Source organism: Camponotus vicinus, unplaced genomic scaffold (genome assembly GCF_025532165.1).
Source record: "Camponotus vicinus isolate PSW18456_S1 unplaced genomic scaffold, iyCamVici1.0 SCAF_12, whole genome shotgun sequence".
NCBI classification, from domain to species: Eukaryota; Metazoa; Arthropoda; class Insecta; order Hymenoptera; family Formicidae; genus Camponotus; species Camponotus vicinus.
This window is the reverse complement of record NW_028141948.1, coordinates 3,009,203-3,030,523: the sequence shown is the minus strand read 5'-3', so window position 1 is coordinate 3,030,523 and position 21,321 is coordinate 3,009,203. Positions and strand designations below refer to the sequence as shown.

The 21,321-nt window shown below is 31.7% G+C and overlaps 1 protein-coding gene and 1 long non-coding RNA gene across 11 annotated transcripts in view; one reads left to right on the top strand and one right to left on the bottom strand.

The window, feature by feature from the left end:
- LOC145962640 (uncharacterized) overlaps positions 1-21,321 on the top strand; it is a 127,304-nt gene that overhangs the window by 36,233 nt on the left and 69,750 nt on the right. The window lies entirely within an intron of this gene.
- The window catches only part of LOC145962638 (uncharacterized), a 94,562-nt gene that overhangs the window by 5,241 nt on the left and 68,000 nt on the right, over positions 1-21,321 (bottom strand). The window lies entirely within an intron of this gene.

The window sequence follows — 21,321 nt, the reverse complement described above, 5'->3', positions numbered from 1 at the left end:
CGGTTGATTGCGCGTGATAATTTAAGGCAACACGAGCTGTTCCTCGCTAAATGCTTTACCGAGAATCGCGCTCTGTAAATAGAGAACGTGTTTTGTGTGCTTAGCTAAAAGTGCTCGAACTTGCGGTGTAGAGGGAAGCCAAGTGGCTCATAGTCGCTAGTGAAACATACTCGATTTTAGCAAATCGAGTATGTTTCACTAGCGATAACAGTTTACGTAAATGATGATGCAAGCACATCGTGTAATTAATTTTGTTGAGAAGATGTCGACAGATATCTGTTTGGAACTCCTCTCTGAACATAATTTAATATGCCTTTTAAAAGGATTAGAGTTTGTTGTAGGAAAACAGAAGAAACTATACCATAATTTTTCATTATCGAATTTTTAATTTCACATCAAGCGAAAGAAAAGAGAGAAATTGGAAGAAAAGCCAGAAAAAATCTATTTTTTAATTATAATAAAAAAAAATTTAGAACGCTTGACAGAATTTTGTAGAATTTTAAAGCGGTGGAAAAAATGGAAGAACGCATTCGTTGATAATTAACATGTCATCGTTTGCATAAATATTCTCAGAACTTAAAGCCAAATAAAATTGACTATATAATGATAAGTTCAAAGTCTTGCGTTGCAAGAAATCGTTATTAGCGTGTCGACGCACATAGTTTCCGGGGAATAATGGTGAAGCAATTATTATTCTATAATGTGCATCACGATAAACAAAATGCGACGATCTGTGCATTAAATGACATCAGTGGAAATTGATAAACTCCACGTAGTTGCCGTCGCAATTTTCCCTTGATAGAAGCATAATAAATACAAATAAATGGCTTCACAAATATTTAATTTAATTATTTAATTATTTAATTATTTAATGATTATTTTTATTTTATTGAAATTTTATTCTTTTGAAAATATTTTAATAGAAATTAATTTTACATTTATATATATTTGGAGCATATTTAAAATATTTATAATCGAATTTATCAAATTGGAAAAGCACTGCTCTATACTTTATGCAATAATTGATATATTCATTAATAATCATTGACTAATTATATGTGCATATTGGAAAAGCGCTGTTTTAATTATGGATAATTATGTCAAATAGTTATATCATATATGTATATCGCACATATATATTTATACATTTTCTCACACGTATATTTTCTAAATTACACCCAAGATACTATTCAAAATATTCGGAGTTATGTAACATGAGAAATTATTCGCTCGAGGACGTGCGACACGTCGCAGATTTATTTTGCTCGTTAATTAAACGCGCTTCACAAGTAGAATTTAAATATTTCTCGTTAAAAATTGTACTTTTATATAATTGAAGCGAGCTTTGACGAGTTTAGACGGATTTATTCTGGCCGCGGACTGATTTGCGTTTGAAAACGCCTGCGAAACATTTATTTTTGCGAATTATACAACGGAAATAAACCGTGCGGCGGGCGGAAAAGTATGCGAAAACTTGCGAAAGGAGTTCTTCGAAGAACCGGAATAAGCCTACGAAGTGCACATTTGATTAGTCAGCTCGTACATCGGTGGCTTGGGTCCAATTTTCGATGGCAACACTTCTTACTGCTTATTTGCTGCGAGATGAAATTCCTCATCTTCCTATCTCTATTTGTTTGTTCATTTATCTATCTCTTTGTTTGGGATAACTTATAATTTTTTTATAAAATTCCTAAATTAATGAACCTACGATCGCGAATATTATCCGCGATAATACTAATATTCCGATTGATTTTCTCGTTAAATCTCTCTTTGACAAAGATAATAATAAATGTATTTATTAAGAAAAATTTTATTATTATGTCCCTATAATAATGATACACAAATATCATTCTATACTACAATCCTTCGATTTTATTAAAATTACAAATTTGGATTATTTTAGGATTGCATTTTAATATAAAAAAAATTTTTTAAATAAAATAAAAATTAAAAAAAAGTTTATTTTTTATATTAAATATCTATGTCTCTTGTGATTTCATTTTCGTCTCGTGAATCTTCTTTTACGATGATTAATTTGGAAAATGACCGCATTATCGAGCGATTTACATTTAGAAGGATTTATGAGATGCTTTAGAATGCTCGATACAAAAATTGGTCTGACGCAAGCGAAGCTGCTAGTCGCAATTTCTCTCCTTTTGTTCCGGCTCGGCCATGCGCGGACAATCACGGTCAATTTATGCGTCATGATTCGCGCATTCGTAGAAACGATTCGCTAGCCGTCGGCGTTGGTCATAGGTCTCCTCGTATTGTGACATAGGCCGGTCGGGAATGTCGTTAATTCGCGGAGAGATCAGCGCGAAGGTCGACGCGCCGCTGTCTCCTGACTCGTATGGACATTATCATCCGGGAATGACACGACTCGTTAGAGCGTTACGCCCACGCGATCGAACCGTTAACTATGAATTTATTTCTCGCAGAGAGCGCTTCTCTATTCCTGCTGTAATTTCGTTGCAATTATGCGATTAAGATTTTAATTATAAAAAATAAATACCATCCTTTTTTGTTTTTTAATTTAATATTATAATTTAATATTATATTAATATTATATTAATTTAATTATATTAATTATTATATTAATTTAATATTATATTATTTTAATATTATAATTTAATGTTATATAATATATATATTTAACACACAATATATTTTTTTAATTTAATATTAGTTACAATAATAATTTTGTATTGTGATAATTGAATTATATTCTCTCGCTGGAAATATAAATTATATCTATTAAATATAATTATACCTATTTTTTAATTGGCGCCGTAGGTACAGAGTAATTCTTGGATTGACATAATGTTATCTATCTGAGAAACTAAGAAAACTCAAATTCACGGAAGAATTCGAAATATCCGAGAAGAATTCTCGACGTGAGAAATAGTATAGTAAACAAAGTGGTATACTCTGAAAATATTCGCGACACATGATATTCGGTCGGAAAAAATGTACTCGACTCGACGAAGTCGGTGCCAAGGCGAGCGTCGAAGACAAACGAGGCTTTCGAAAAATGTCACACTCGAGGACAATCGCGTATCCCTGCGAGGTGGAGTTCGCGAAATGGGGACGCGAGAGTTCGATCGGGAATGCCGTGGGCGGAATCCCTTTCCACGAAAAAAAAAAAAAAAAAAAACGCATTAAAGCTCGCGCTATCATCTCTCACGTTTCGCGTCGCCAGTAACGCGGCCTCAAAAATACATGCGACGCGAATTTTAATGCAACGAGGTGCGATCTCGACGCGCGGTAACCTTTGAGGACGCGACGACAGGAATCGAAGCCAAGGCGAAGCGAGTTTGCCGAGAGACCGAAAAGCTCGCGCTAGTTCAATGCTATAATCATTCAAAAGCATGCTATTTTCGGTACATGTGGGTTTGCGGAAAAATAATAGGAGCAAAAATAATAAGAGCATATAAAAAAATTTTTGTATTAAAAAATATTCCCTTTAGAAATGTACACTTGTGGTCTTCCCAGAGTAAATTTCTCCATTCAAAATTCAATTTCCTCATCTTCTCTATTTAATTCATAATTAATAATAATGTGAAACAAGAAAATTATTTCTTAATGAACTGTTTTAATTGTTTGATGATATTTTTAATAGCCATAATAGTCAAATTTGATGCAAATTGTGGGTTTTATAATTTCTTAATACGAGGATTAGCAATTTAAAAAAATGCAGATTTGCTTGAGAAATTCATCGTATTTGGAAAAGAAAGGATTATTGCTCCAAATTTGTAATTTTATTTTCGGGCCGACTAGAAACGACGGCGCAAACAAACCAAAATTAGGCTCGTGAGAATCAGGGAATTCCACTCCCACGCTTTTGCATGCCAGGGCGGCATAAGAGGGAGAGAGAGTATGGCGTTCTGCCAAAGTGACGTCGAAATGTGAACACACACGCATACACACATATACATAGACACAATGCGCATCTCTTCTTTGGTTATCTTATCCTTCTCCCCTCGTTTACTTCGAATCGGCGACGTTTAGCTCATTGCGGAAGTAACTGCGGTTGTGAGAAAGTTTCCTGGAAGCTTTCCGGTTTAATCTTTTGCAAGTTGGGAAAGCACGCGATACTCTGTATCATTGATTCTGTATGGGAGATTTGTATAGATCTGAATGCATCGTTTGTTTTTGACATGTGCAAGCCTATAAAAGATGTTTATCGAAGTATAGAAATTGAAATTAAAATAATTACATAGATTTTTTTAAAAATAATATGAGAGATAAAACATTTTTAATACACTTTGCGAGTAATTTTCTGTCAAAACAAAAAATAAATTTAATCATAAATTCTACAAATCGAAAGACAATAGAAGATAAATATTAATTTCGTTACTTTTTATTCCAAAAATTACTTGCTATATTTTTATCAATTATACCAAAAATGATATAATGTGTCGAATTTGTTATTAAAAAGATTTAAAAAGCATCTGGGAAAGCGAGAAAGAGAGAGATAGAGATAAATGAATAAGTGAATGTAGAGATACATAAAAGAGTTTGACTCTACAAGCGATCGTCGGAGTATCATGTCTCCGAAATAAGAATCATGAGAAATAAGGAAACACATTCCTAGTGTCAGGATAGCATAAAATCGTATTGTTCGCCCTCAGCTGATGTTAAAATTGCAGAGAACATACATATACAATTTATTCTCTTCTTCTGTCTTCGCAAATGATGTATTTTTCGTACAAATGTATTCGTCTTTCCTGAGATATCGGAAGAATTCACACGGGACTTATTAAATTATTCGCGGAATTGATCCGCGTGTATCGTGAAAATGTAAAATCTTTCTCCCTCGAGCGCTTTAAAAGCCCACGTGAAGAATCGACAGAAATGAAAATACATTGCATCGCATTGATCGATGAGAAACTCGAGCAAGGATATCATGACGTACACGGAATCAGATAAATTTCATGTTTAGAATCAGATAATCGCGGAGATAGAAGATCGGATTCTTTTCACGATGAAATCTCCTCGAAAGATCCTCGAGGATAGTCCGTGGGTTGACTTGTATAGGGTGTTTCTTAATAAGTGCGAAACATTTTAGGTGATGATTCTTTGTCGAAAATTAAGGGAGGTTTTTCATATAAACATATACTCCTACATCCCTCCCTGTGAAGTTACACTCCCCCAAAAATGGGGATAAAAATTAGGTTTTTACTTTTTAGAGTTTTAGGTTTTTATTATAATTTTGTTTTTGTTCCAATTTTCCCAACATTTACTCTAATTTTATTTTTATTTTAAAATTTAACTTCTCGTAATTCGAAACCTATGCCATTTAGCATCGTGCTGTGCACGATAACGTATTTTATTTTTTTTCTTGAAAACTACTGATTTTATGAAAAAAATAAAAGAAATAAAAAAGTTTCTAAATAAATCAAACTTTTTAATGCATATTTTTAGATGATCATATTCTGGCCCATTAAAAAGTTCTAATAATAACTTGAATAGGGGTTGCTAGTTTCGTCCCCTTATAACAATACGGGAGGCTGAAAAAAATATTAACAAATAACCTTTTTACTTATAGAAAATATCTACCTAATTTCATTTCTTTAACTTGTTCCAAATTTGAGAAAAAAATAAAAACCTAATTTTTATCCTCATTTTTGGAGGAGTGTAACTCCACAGGGAGGGATGTTTATATAAAAAGCCCCTCTTAATTTTCTACAAAGAATCATCTCCTAAAATTTTTCGCACTTATTAAGAAACACCCTGTATATTATATACGTATAATCGTTTACTATTCATGAATCGATGCTCGCGCCAAAAATGGAGCTCCGCTTGATGAAGAAGGAGAAACTGGTCGACAATGGCGACTACTTCCTCCTTTTCGTTCGCGTTCGCGATTCAAATAAACGTACTTGCTTTGCATACACGCCGCATAAAAAGATCGACGCGCTTCGGAATGAAAGCGAGTCACTGTTCGATGGATCGTGCGCACGAATAATTCTCGATAACTTACGTGAAGAATGATGATTATACGTATACGAAGGAAATGCGATGCACGCATCATTAAATACTGCATAAATTATTAATTTTTTTCGTAATCTTCATTACGATATTAACTTGTCAAGTATAAATACGTAACATTTTCATATCTACGGCGCAGGAATTTATCTTTTACGTTATACGTTATCATTATTATAAATTACCGTAACTTTTGCGCGATAAGATATAATAATAATTCCAATTGCAGAGTAGTTTCTAATTTTTAGGTTCTTTATTGTAATTTTCTTTTAGAAAATATAATAAAATTCTTTTGTAATATTATATCAGAATTTTAATAGATACAAAAATTTATTATTATTGTGCGCTATTAGTTGCATATTATTAAATTTAGTATTTTTAAATAATTATTAAGCTACGCTATTACTTGCTTGTATATTATTAAATTATTTTTGATGTTTTTATCTGACAAGGAAATATCAATTCTAATTAAACATGTTTTTACTTGATTGCAACTGATTTTATCCTTGTTTTTATGTAGCTTAATCAGTGCCGATAAAAGGGCGTTTCTTGCGATTGCATGCAATTTTTGCATAAATCGATACAAATACGTTAGCACTTAATAGGGATTGATGTCATGCGTTATTCACCGCGATTATGGCGGAACAGGTTTTGCTAGACGTGCGATAATCTAACGCAATAATCGATTTCCTTTCAATTTGTCGCATGACGGCCGCTTGACGGTCGGTCGTTTCCTCTTGTGTGTGTGTGTCCTCGATTATATTATAAACATGACAAAAACTTATATTCATTAAATTTATTTTAACTCATTTAAATTAAATAAATATCTAAAGCAAAAATTTTTAGAGAACAATAGAATCTTTTTCCTTGTAATTCTATAAAAAAAATTCACTTTTCCGTAAAATATAATAATATTATTATATTATTATATTAAATATATTATAATAATAAAATATAATAAAAGACATTGAATCATAAAACATAATAATAGTAATAATCAAATATTATTGTAAGAACAAGAAATGTAAAAATGTGAAAAAATATTAATTATTATATTCAAGCTTAAATTATGAAATAAATTAAATATGAAGATGAAAACTATTATTATTGTACTTTATATTTTATAATATTACTCAACGATAAATATAAATGACATAACTCGACCAGTAAAGCAAGATTTAGGATGTTTTAATAATTCTACTATTCTTTAACGAGAAATGCTGCGATTTTATTTATGATTATCGGACATATTTTATTTTTTCGTGAGCAAAAATAACAAAACATCAGTATAGCATTTACATAAACGTATATTTGATTTTATTGTTGGCGTATTCATGTATGATTCATATCTAAGAAGAAGTCAGTTTTTGGTTTGGTTATCGTTGAATCAATATACGGAAATGTTTTTCAACAGTTCTGGGTCGCTCGATGATGATAACCCGTCAGGTCGGGAAAAAATCCGACGTTATATGCATGTATCTTTCAAACAGTAGAAAAAACATAACGCTAAAAATATATTTAAAAATACGTAGAAGCAAGTAAGAATTATGATGCTTTTAAAAATAATCACGATACGTTTTCTTGCTGACTTAATACGCTTTTTTTATGCGATTTTAATCATCATATCAAATCGACATTTATTGTATTTAAAAAGAAATATTTGTTATAGAGACACATAAAGAATTTTTTTCCATTAATTTTAGTTATTAAATATATATGATTATATTGAGTATAAATTAAAATTTTTTAATTTTTTCTTATTTATTTGACTTTGTGTATTGAACGTTTTTATCACAGAGAATATTTAGAATAAGGATTCGTTTTTTTTTTCGCGATGACGTGAATGAAAACAATGAACCACGCGAGACCAGGTGTCGTCTAATCGAGGTTGATGTCATGCGTTACTCATCACGAGATGAAACAGGTTCGATCGAGACGTGACATTAATCATTGATGTCATAAATGCAAAACGAGAGGGGTCTTCCACGGTTCAACCGGGTCACGTGTTTCCCACTTCTCGGTCGATTCAAGATATGCTTTAGCGCTTTGTACATTATTTTTTTACACATATCGCTTTCAATCTTTATTTTTTGCGCAACATGAATAGCACGTATCGTTCTTATAACGACAATCGTGCTGCTCAGAGTTATTGAAAAACTGATCTTTTGTGTCAAGAGATTTCAATTCACGTGTCATTAATTTCATATTGCGTTTTACCGCTCATATTTTATAATAAATCGAGATATTAACAGGTATTATTTTATCGTCTCTACAGCAATTATTCTTTATAATTTTTATAAATCAGATTTATATGAATTCTTAACAATCTGTATTATATTCTTTTGTGAAATTATTCAAGATAATTTAATATGATATATAAAATATCTGAAAAATTAATGTAAAATTAAAAATTAATATAAAAATTAAATTAAATTAATATAAATTAAATATAAATTAATATAAATTAATATAAAATTAAAAATTAATATAAAATTTTTTCCCTATACATTAATGTCATTATGCTGTTACTTATATTGTTTTTTAAGGTATTTTCATGCAATATAAGAATAGAAAGATAATCACATGAGTCGATCAATATTGTTACGATTAATTGTTTGTAGTTTTTATCAAGTTAGAGTCAAGTATTTAAATTTTGGCGATTTTTCCGCCGCGTTACGCAGACAATAATAGCCCGCTTCGAATAAATGCATCGAATGTCGAGGTACGTTCGATATACAGTCGGTCAACAGCGATAATTAAATTAACGTAACGGTCATTAATTCTATCCCTCTTCATTAAACGTTGTTACATATTACGCTCTTCACGCAGGTTATTTTCCACACATCTCTAATGTATGTTTAATTCGCGGCGTTTGTTTATATCCATTAATCCTATTGGCAAACACTCCAAAATAAGTAACGTATTCGGAGCGGAGCAGATAGAGAGGTACATCCAGATGATTGATTCTCGATCGATTTTATGGAAATGACATGCTGATCGACGTTATTAAAATGACACCGTGATCGACGTATTATTGCTCGCTCAAGCAACGCGTCGTCAACGTTATGTCATATTGCGAAATTAATTTTTAAATACAGACTTCTGTCAATAAATCATCGTTGATATTCCATTTACAATAATATTCGCGGTTAACGCTCGCGATCGGTCTTTTTAATATGAGAAGAAACGGACATGTAGAATCCGGAAAAATCAAAATCTCCAAATAAAAGAAGTGATGTGCTAAAAATTTGTAGCATTTCAATGTTGCTAATATTCTTTGTAGAAATTTGCATATATAATGCTCTAAAAAAATTCATCTCGAAAATTTGTTTATTTATCAAAAATTTATTTTATTTATCAAAAATTTATTTTATTTATCAAAAATTTATTTTATTTAAAATTTATTTTATTTATCAAAATTTATTATATTATTTTTCTGATATTGAATTTCTTTTTATATCCCACTTTTTATTTAAAAATTTATTCTTTTCTTACTTGCGTTATTATTGCGATCCGCGAGGTTTCTTTTGAGAATAAAAAACGTTCTGCATCTTGTTATAGAGAAAATAATAAAATAAGGAGCATACTTATCCAACTGAAAATGTCACAAGCGCGCTGCGACATTATGGAACTTTCGTGGAAGCGAAGCGAGAGCGAGCGAAGGAAATGACGAGATTCGCAAAGAACTGTTGCATCGAACTGCATAGGATACGAAGAAATCGAAACTTTCTTAGAACTTTGCCTCCTCTGAAGAATATCCTTCGCGGTTTTTCTTGTAACGCGGCACACGTGTCCACTCTACGTAATGTCGTTTCTGCAGAAATTTGATGGAAACATACATTTGCCACACTCGAATAGAAAAGTGTCGTTTGATAGTAATATCGTTGTTGCATAAAATTAGATATAAAAGTTTTGTGAATAAGAAAACTTTATTATAACTCGTGCGAAAGCTCTTAATATACATTTAGTACGCTTTATAAAAATAAAGGGAGTAATATTTTTTGCAAATTAGATTTGATTAAATTTTATCAGATCTTAGTTACAGTTTTAAGAGAAAAGACAATTTGTATTTTGTATGTATGTGTATTTTTATAGGCTTTATTTTATTTCAAAGCTTACGTTTTCATATTTATGTTAGATTTTTCTTAAATATATTTTTTTTTTGAGAGAGAGAGAGCATACGTTTTGGCATTTATGTTAGATTTTTTAAAATATATATTTTTTTGAGAAAAGAATTCCGCGTATATCAAACACATTTATTAGAAACAATAACTGACAGGTAGGAAAAAATATGTTAATTTAATAATTATTAATAATTTATAATATTTTTTAGATATTTATAGGAATTAATTTCTTTACATTTTGAAACTTTTAATTTCAATTGAAATTTTTCAAGTATCAATGTTAGAGGTTTCTTATCACATTGACAACAAATCAGTTCAATATGTAAACGTCAAAATAATCATTAAGAAACTCTTCTTCATTTGAAATCGTTGTTTCGGGACAACGGCCTTTTGTACATTTGTCGGCCGGTCAAACGCATCTGCTTTCACTTGGGATATTCACTGTACACGTCGTTTACATTATTCGCATTATATTCGCAATGCCAGAAATGCTGGCTGCAACTGGTGTTGTCAGAATCTGTCAACGCCTCCCATAGCAAATTCTGAAATTCCATAAAGTGATTTACCGGATGATATTTCCGTCCAAATTCAATTCTTTGTGCTCTCAAAACTTATATCAGATTATTCGTATTACAAAATTTATATAATAAATGTTTGTCTATTACATTATATCATCATTGGAGAATGATAAATATTTTGAGAAAATTGGATATTATTAATTTAATTTTTAGTGGATTATAAAAATTATTAACATTACTGTAGTAAAATATTTCATAAATATCTATCTTTAAATATATTTTTTAAAAATTTCGAGATTATAAATATATTTTCCTAGTCTTTCGTGAAATGCAAGTTTAAATATTTGCATATTTACTTGAAATTAAAAACAGCACAATCATGTTGATTGAGAAACATATCTCTAGGAATTTATCTCGCGTTTCTTAATTCGATAACGGTCTCGCGTATGGTTATCATAAATGTCGTAAACTTTAATAGAAAAAAAAACGCTGTTTCATCATATTAGTTGGTAGTAAATATAATTTTGCACTGACGCGAAATATGATGTAAACACGATGACTCACTGGATCCGACACTTTTTGCATATTTATCTTATGCCCTGTATCTTAAAACAAGATTAGAATTTATAAAGATGTTAAAGAAGCCTTTATTAAAGTCCACTATTAAAAAAAAACAATCTACAATTTTATTTCTAAAGATCTTCTAAAGAAAATTATTCTATTTGTTTTTGCAACATAAGCATCTGGAACTATATAATTTACAGGATGTGAAAGAAAAGGAATGATTTCTTGTTTTTTCTTTTTTTACATGATTCACATCGGTCGCATTATGCAGTATTTTGCGAAAAAAAGGAAATAAAGGAAATAGATCAAAGTCTCTCGAGAGAATTCGCTAATGACCTCAGCGTGCAGAAATGGTTGCGAACGTAGCGTGGAGAATTCCCGGGAATAGAAACGTCATCTATGAGAAAGTGCGAACCTCGTCAGCCTGCATCGTTTCCGTTCTACCACTCCTTTCTCTTCTATTTTTCTTTTTCCATCGTTCTTAACTTTCTCAGAAAATTCCCCGTGATTCGCTTCATTCGACAACCGCTTGAGCGAATGTTGAATAATGTTTACGTTTTGCAAACGCGTTCGATTTGCGAGCGAAATCTCGCAATTTTACGATATCGAATATTGAGGTAGTTCAATGATATATATTTTTGCGGGACTCAATTCTGAAGAATTTTCCTTTCGCAAAAATAAATTGTAAATTGCTCGTCGAGAAATCGAAAACGTGTTGATAAATTCCAAAATCGATGATGACTTTATACAAATAAAAATATAATTTTTAATGTCAATTGATTATGTATATATATATAAAAATAATTTTTAATGTCAATTGATTATGTATAAATAGATACAAATGTTGAATCTTAATTTTTCTATTTATAATAATTGAAATTAAAAAATATTTTTTGAAAAATATTTTTCAATGTTTTTAAGTGCTTTGATAGCTTTTTTGTTTAAAACTTTTCTAAAAACATAGCAAGAAGGAACTTTTTTCAGCAGTTACACTTTATCCTATGAAGGGTGAAGTATATATCGGATCGTTTCGTTAACTGGATACGAAGGTTTTACGACTTTTTTACGATTGACGTCATTATTTCATGAAAAGCCGTATGTCGGCACATTGTGAGCTCACTCTTAATTTACGTCGACACACATATATCTCGCGAGAGCGATAGATCAAAAGATGATAAATTTTTGGCCCGGTGACAAGCGCGCGAGTAGGAATTTCGTTGCGCAAAAAATCCTAATCAAATTTCCTCGGCAGTTTTATCTTCATATTATATTACCTTTATCGCATTATGCGAATAAATGCGAAACTGTCCGTAAGCAGGAAGCCATGATTACGTTAATAAATCAATATTTGATCTTTATAGGGAGCGTAACATTATATATCGCACAAATATCACATTATAAAATTATACGATTCATAACTCTCTTTACATTAATTTGCAATATTGCATTCGTTTCGCCCAATTCGCGAGTGTCTCGCGAATCTATATCGGCATCAGGAAACTCTCGTGACGCGCGATCCGTCAAAGAGCGGCGAATTTCTGGCAAAGCGACAACGTGCGGCTGTTCTCTTGTTATTTCCGGAAAATTGTAAAACGCGGATACGTCGACGTCGTGCCAATTCATGTGTGCGGTATATGTGTCGCGGGAAGAAAACTGCAATGCACGCTGCGCCGCTCGATGCAATTATTCGCATCCGCGAGACGGGCGTGAAGCAAAATTGCGACACACGTAACATAGATATATATGTATATGCGTGCACGCGTTTTCCAACAATCGTTCGTGCGTACACATTGTGTCGAAAGTGCGCCGGTTAATTTGCCGCCGGCGAAAGCGTAATTATAGCATATTGCGCCGAGTTTGCGTGCCGCAAATCTGTCGACTTCTAAAGGCGGATATTTACTAATGTATAGTTTTTCTCCCTGCGAACGTTTTTGCTAGAAAAACATGACCTCTGCGAGAGATTCGTCTATTATTAATATTAGAATTTTATGAATTTTTTGCAAAAATTTATAAAAACGATATTAAATATTGTGTTACTGCTTAAAATATTTATCTCCAATTCTTCTAGGAGTTATATGCAAATGCGATTTTTTTTATTATTTTATTTTTGGAATTTTTTCCCTTGATTTTCTCAACGTTTGAAAATTCTTCATTAAACATTTAATCTCAGGCTTGAGTTCTTGTTATGAAAATTGACATATTTGCCGCGAAAGATCGCATTTGCATCTACTTCGGTTAATATATATATATATTTATATATATGAATTGAGAAAAAAATTGTTAACTTGACTAAATTATTATTTTTTTCATTGAAATATTGAAATATTTAAGTTACATGGATAATCTATATAAACTATGCAATATAAATATATATGAGCGGCAACTAAAACGTATCTCTCTCTCGCGGATATTTTTGCGATATAGTATTTAAAGACTAGCGGCGCTTAGAAAATTCTGGCTACGTAATTTCTGCGAATCATTTCAAACAGATGCACCGTGAGTAATGCACTCAAAATAATTTCTTCCGCTGCGCAGTATTGAATTGTGCAAACGTCAAGCCGGACAAGACGATTTTCGCGGAGATTCGCGGGAAAAAAGCTCGATTTAGCCGGCATTTGACTCGGTTTTCATGCAAGAAAAATAAAGGACAATTGAGAAGAAATCAGGTGACAAAGTCGGGTGATTTAATGGCTTACGAGACTCTCGAAATATCGTCTCAAGCCATCTCTCGCGAGAGAATATTTTTCTTTCTTCTCGCTGGTATCGTCGAATGTGCAATGAATCAAGACGAGGTTATTTGCATTCATCACTAAGTGATACATTATGTGAACACTCATTATATGAAGGCTCGCATTCACGTGTATTTTTAGATAATTGATCGATCGCGTTGTTAAATTCAATGTTTGTTACCTTGCCAGGTTTTTCTTTTTTGATAAATCACAAAATTTCGTCTCTCCTCTGTAATCTATTGTAATGTATTATCGCCAAGTTTAAACGCCATCCCCATCCTTTGGCAAGCGTTTCGGTAAGCGCCCGTAAATTAATGTTACTCCTGTTAAACGCAAGCGATAAATTAAATTCAATGTTCGTATGTGCGTAGGATTCGATGGCGATGACAGATGATAACTGCTCGCCAGGAATAGTATGTATACTTTGCGTTTTACGCAGATACTCTAAAATATTGTCCTGACGCCTCCTGCGAAAAAAAAGGACGGTGCATTTTTTTTTATTTTCTGATGTAATTTTGGCCTCGCGTTGATGTTGAATTATTGATGTGCAAAATACTTGGAACACTGACTAATGTGCTATCTTTGTAAATCACATCGGATTAATTATTAGAATTTACTTACAATTAGTTATCCGACAAATTTAAATAATTAATATTATCGTGTATAAATGAATTTTTAATCTAATTATATTTCTTTTATCTAATTTTTGAGTAAAACAAGATGCTGTTAATTTAATGAGTATATTTTATTTTTGGAAATTAGAGGAAAATAAATCAAAATATGCATACTATAAATAGCAAACTTTATATTTAATGGATATTACGCAAAATATACTGTTTTCCTTGGCTGTGGCAAATGTCGGAATAAATAGTTCCCCAACCGCCCACAAGAAAGGGAATCACCGGGATACATATTTTCCAAATTAATCGCATCTGCCTAATCGCCTATTTCCATCCTTCCTGGTGGCTCGTCGATGTTTTCGGTTGTCCGTCCGTGCGGTCCAAATGACCGAATTTTGGCGGATCTCCAAATCGCGGCTTTAACGCATCAGGATCCGCACCGCGATCCTATACCCGATGTCTATTTTAATGTCGGGTCGTCGATTAATCATTAGTCCGCTGCTCCATCGAGTCGACAGTGGTGTCACTCTCATCTCTTCCCTTCAAAAAAGAAGAGGAAGAGGGAGCAGATTTTTTCTCGGTGGAAACGACGTGACATTTTCTCGTTCCAATGGCTCTTTTCATCGTCAATTATCTAATACCACGGAATAAGATGCCGATTGGTTTCACAAGTACTTTAGGCTCACAAATCTCAACTCAACCTTGAATCTTATTTTAATGAAATTGCGCTCAGGTAAAAAGGCAGGCTCGACATTAGATTCTTCTTGGTATCAAATTTATTTAAAATGGATTAAGATATACAATTGATCTATTAAGTGTTACGTTTTGCTTTAGTTTCAAAGATCCTTTAATTTTCATATTAAATATCTTCATAATTACACGTTTATATTATATCTTTATAATTATATGAAATTTAAAGTACTGAGCTTTATTCCTATTTTTCGTTCATATTTATTCAGAAATAATTAATAAAATAATTAATTAATAAAATTAATAATTAATTACTAATTAATTATTTATTTTATTAATTATTTCTGAATAAATATGAACGAAAAATAGGAATAAAACTCAGTATTTTAAATTTCATATAATTGTGAAGATATAATGTAAACGTGTAATTTTAATAATAATTAAAATATCATTTAATGATGGTTTTATGACACACTGTAAATTCTAAACGTTTATGAAAATGTAACAATTATTATATATATTGACAATATCTCTCAATCGTAATTTTTACAAATCGCAAGAGGTTCTATCAATTTTTTGAACATATTCTTTCCAACATTTTGAGAAATTATTAAAGAATATTAAAACTATGCAATAGAAATTTTTTTAACCGACATGTTTGCGCTCTTTTTGTTAATATTATCATTTTATTGTTATAATTTGAAGGCGAGTAGCCACGCGTTTAGGCGATTTCTGATGAACACTCTTGCATTGCACTTTCACGTGCGATCGCGAATGATAACCAAGATGGTTTATTAGGACATTTATTAGGAGAGTTTTTTCAAGTATGCAAAAGAAGAGAAACGTGAAGTCACTTGTGCAAGACATCGACAAGAGAGAATTTCGCAATATTTGGAATAATGGAATGTAAAATTGATTTATTATTAAATTTTAGGACGGTGTAATTCTGGATTTATACTGAAATATAGAAAACATATGGAAACATATGATGGATCGAAGCGAGTGGTATATAACCGCGTCAAATAAAACATAGTGACATCGTTCCGATGTAATAAAATCGCGCGGGGTGAGACGTCGCCGCGCGATTTGGCGTCGCTCCAAGCCTCATCGGAGTTTGAAAACTGAGATTTCAATTTCGTGCCGGCGATTTTATATATAACGTGACACGCGTTCCATCGATATTTCCGCTTACGTTAATTGCGGCCAATTCTTGGATGTGCAACACGATAGTTTTCACATTTCAAAACGAAATAATTTGATCAAAATACATTTGTTAATTAATTTTTGAATTTTAAAATTTTTCTAATTTGTTCATTAATTTTTGCTTTAAATTTCGTTACAGGAATAAATAAATCAAAGTTAATTATATGATGTGTGTAAACTTTGCGCTATCGTTTGCTTTTCTAGCCGCGATTAATTGCATTTGATTCGCTCGTACGTTCAGTTGTATGCAATTATTGGCACGAAATGAAGCAATCGGCGTCGTATACCGTTACTTTGCGTTCGCCTATGACACTTGCACTCATGGTAATCGCAGTTAATTCCATATGCCACAACATCACTCGTAATGGCATTCATAAAATGCACTTTAGGCGCGCATTACGATTGCATTCGTGTCGTAACAATGCTACCGCGCAACATTTACATTCAATAGTTTCTTTGATTTTATATAGATTTTTTTTCTCTTTATCGCGATTATCATCTTGTCTTTTTTTTTTATCATTCTTGCATATATCATCTGCAGATTGATTATCGTCTGAGATAATTGCAGGAGATAATATCCATCAGATATCGCACAACTAACGCAGTTTATGAAACCTACTCGCAAATAGACTACCGTGCGATATACTCGCATAAATTGTCGTTTAATAACAATCCTATCGCGGAAATGACAGATCATTTTTAGCTTCGCGTGAAATGAAATATATACCGCGAATCATATTCCTGTTAATCGATTATTAAAAAAGCATGCAAATATGTAAAAAAATTATAATACTTCAGTGAAAAAATAAATAAGTATATTAGAAATTTATTTGATGAATTATATAATATTTTCAAATTTTATTTTGCCGGAATATTTGAGAACGAGTACTTAGATTTATTAAAGATTATCTCAAAAGAGAATAAAAAATTTAGAATAATCTTTCGATATATTTTATTTTTGATTAATTTATTTTATTACATTTTCTCATTTTCTTTATATATCTTTATCTTTTCTATTTTAAAAGATTTTTATATATTTCCAAATATTTTCTGTAGCAGAATCATAATCAAAATATATTAAAATAATAGAGACTTTTGTGATGGATTATATTTATTTATTCATTTCTCTAGAAAATTATATTTCCACTGTGTATTCATAAATTTCGATTTTATCTTTAGAACGATGAAATCTTTCATGCAATTATTAGTCAATGCTGCATTTTATGCGTGAATGAACTCAAGATACGCGAATTGCGTGGCTATCATCGTAGTCACATGAACTCCAGGATCAATCGCGTCATTTTGCTTTTGTATATTTTGATTTCACAAGATTTACTGTCATAAGCGAATGATTTATTATATAGTAAACATTTCGAAATTTATGATGCACACAGTTGCATTTAATCTTTCTTCCTATTACAATCTTTTCATTATAATTACATCTTATTGTTAGTTTCTAATAAGAATTGCAAAGGCTAGAGGAAATCGTATTTTTTTAAATTTCCTTGATATTTAAGCCTGATAGGATTATAAATTAAAATTACGCGTTTTCAAGAGCGATTAATATAATACCAAGAAAAGGTAATTTTCATATCCGACAATTAGAAGGTGCATGAAAGAACAATTGTGATTACCTTGACTTAACGAATGGTGGCTCTCGATCAAGGAAGTCGGGATATATCTGCGTGGCAAAAACAACGTCTTTACTCAATTTTCACGGAAATCGTTTGCACCGCTGCTTCTCTCGTTAACGCGCGCGTATTCCGCGAAGAAAAAAAAACAATATTTAGATTTTTCTACGCCGACGTTGGAATAATATCGAGTCATTTTTTCAAAATTTGATCGCAAGTATTTATCGTATTATTTGCGAATATAATTTGATTACAAATACTTTGATCGATATTTCAGTAATTAACACGTGAATCGGTGAATTGAAATTTTGAAAGACATCCTCCCATGCAAACATACGAGGATACACTTGTACATTAATCGTAATATTATCAATTAATATTCTCGTTTCGGTTTGTTAGATTGATTAATTAATATCGCGTTCTATTTGTGCGCTAATGTAGATAATTACGTGTTAGATTTAATCATCTAACTGCAACAATATGTAAGATGTATGAAATAGGACATTCCTAATTTCTTTATTAATTAATCGAGATAACCCAGATGATATTTATTCGTCTGCGCATTTTTAAAACGCCGAATGAAAATAGGAATTAATAAATTATCGAAAAAATCACAATTGAAAAATAAAACGGTTCGATATCACTTTTATTAATCAATCACATAATTACAAAGTACATATATTAATATGTACTTTGTAATTTTACATATCAGATGTTGTGTAATATTTACCATTGCAATTATATATATTCTATATTTATTCGTTATTCTATAAATGTATATAATTTTCAACTATATATATTTGCAATATTACCTTATGTATCGATGGAAGATCTAATGTTATGACTTACATTATCATAGTAAAGGAATTCCTTATGTACCGCCAAGCATTACACGACGGTTTCTAATTGCGCATTTCCTCGTGCAGTTAACTGTATAGCGGTGAACTATGTGTAAATAGCATGTTAGGTATAGTTATCTTTTAATACCGCAGAAAGTATCATCTCGAGATCGCGAATCTCTAGATACTTATTGCTTTCCAGGATCTATTAAATCGACTATCGAATGGTATGAGATACAAGAACGCGAGCAGCTCAGAATATCTGCTCTGGCGAATAATATGAGTTATCCTGCGTACTATTCTCTTTCTATCTCTCTCGGAAAACATTTTCGAATGAATCGAACTTGCGCAATTTCTTTGTGGCCGCTTAGATCAGGCCGAGCGGATCTAAAGCTGACTAATCGCGAGTTTCTTGTGAAAGTGATGTTTTTTCTTGCTCATTATGATCACCACGCCAGAGCCAGTCATGGCATTGCTATTTCCTCACAAATACACATCGTAATGCAGTTCACACGCATACATGCCTGTTATTTTGCAGCAAATAATGCTACAGCCAATTTAGAATTGAATAGGACAGACAAAATGTTAGAGCATATCTCTAGTTAACCTGTAATATTTAATATATCAAGAGAGATTTGCTTATAATTATTCGGCCGTTAATACTTCATTTTAAAACAAGTATTTATAAAAAAATTTATAAAATATTTATGAAAAGTATTTATAAAAAAATTTATGAAATATTTATAAAAAGTATTTATAAAAAATTTATAAAATACATATTTATAAAAAGGATTTATAAAAGAATTTATGAAATATTTATAAAAAGTATTTATAAAAAATTTATAAAATATTTATAAAAAGTTGGCTTTTCAAAAAATTCTCATTTATTTAACGGTTTATTAATCGCTTGTCAGAACGAGTTCCTTAATGTTAATTTTCTTCGTAAATCATGCTTGTCATTTAAATCATGTAAATAATCACGTTATTGTATTTTAAATATGCGGTTTTAAGTGACTGGAGTAAAATTCCCACGTTTGCATCGGAATCCCGCGAATTATTCTACGGAACAAGTGAATCGAAAATACGTAAGGCTAACAGGATCATGGAAATAAAGTGACGTAACAAAAAATTTTTTTGCGCGGAAAAATTTTCACAAGGATCATCGCACTTTGCGTCTCGAGAGATCAATCGCGTTAGATCGTTTAAGGAAGTCCCGACTTCGTCCTGTAAAAAATGCAGCTTTAGGAAAATTATTCCTAGAAGATGCGCGTGTGATCTAAGTGCGATTTAATGACTTCACGAGTCTATTAATCGAAATGATCGAGTCGTTCCTCGGATCGTCGATTCGCGGAAATCTCGCCTCGTCTTTTAATGATGAACAAGCCACTGTTTCAAGGCAAACATCGCGGAAGGATCGCTCGCAAAAAAATTGCCATTGTAAAGCAAGTCAAAGAAAGAAAAAAATAAAATACACTGCATTTTGTATGACCAATAAAGGTACCAATTATAACAGAATTAATGAATAGCTGGAGTAGATCGATTATCAGTGAAGTTCAATAATTTTATAATAAAGTTTGCCTCATGATGCAAACCAGTTGTTATCCCACAACCGCAATAATGATTCCGAGAAGCAAATTATAGCAACCTTGTTAAGCCGGTAATGTAATCGTGTCATGATAATAATAATAATAACAATAATAATAATAATACAAGCGTTGCTTTAAATCAAAATAACAAAAATAGAAAACGTCTTAGAAATTTTTAATTTCATTAAACAAATTAATTTCATCAATTTCTTTAAATTTAAAGCAACTGTTCACTACTGTATACAATCTATCCGAATATTAGAAATTAAAAATTATCATAATATTAAAAATAAGAGAGAAAGGAATATCACGTTTGTTTCGGTCGAAACATTTTTTTTCTGCTGGTGTACCTTTCAATAATTGATATTTATGACAAATGTGTAAAACTTTACACGGATGGAAGCTGCGAGATTTTCACGCCCCTCGCATGAAAGACTCTTATCGCGTCTGGCAAATTGATATAAAACCTCGACGAGACACTATGTAGCCTTGGAACATTCTAAGCAAGGTTACGAGACAGTCTCTGCTCTGTTGCAGCGGCATCCAAACAAATACATAGAACGCGTGTCGACGATATTGTAAATCCGTGGATGTGAATTGTGTGGACGCTACACAAGCGTCGCTCGCGGAAGACCTGTTTCTCTTCGAATGTTACTGATCTGAGGCGGTCGATAACCCTCTCTCATCTAATTACAATGGAAAAGCTTCATCGTGCGTATCTACCTGCGCCATCATCGGAAAAGAATTCTTTTCTTCCCACGTATCATGGATATCATCGCGATATATATACATTTGTATAGATATATGTATACACAGGGTGTTTCTTAAT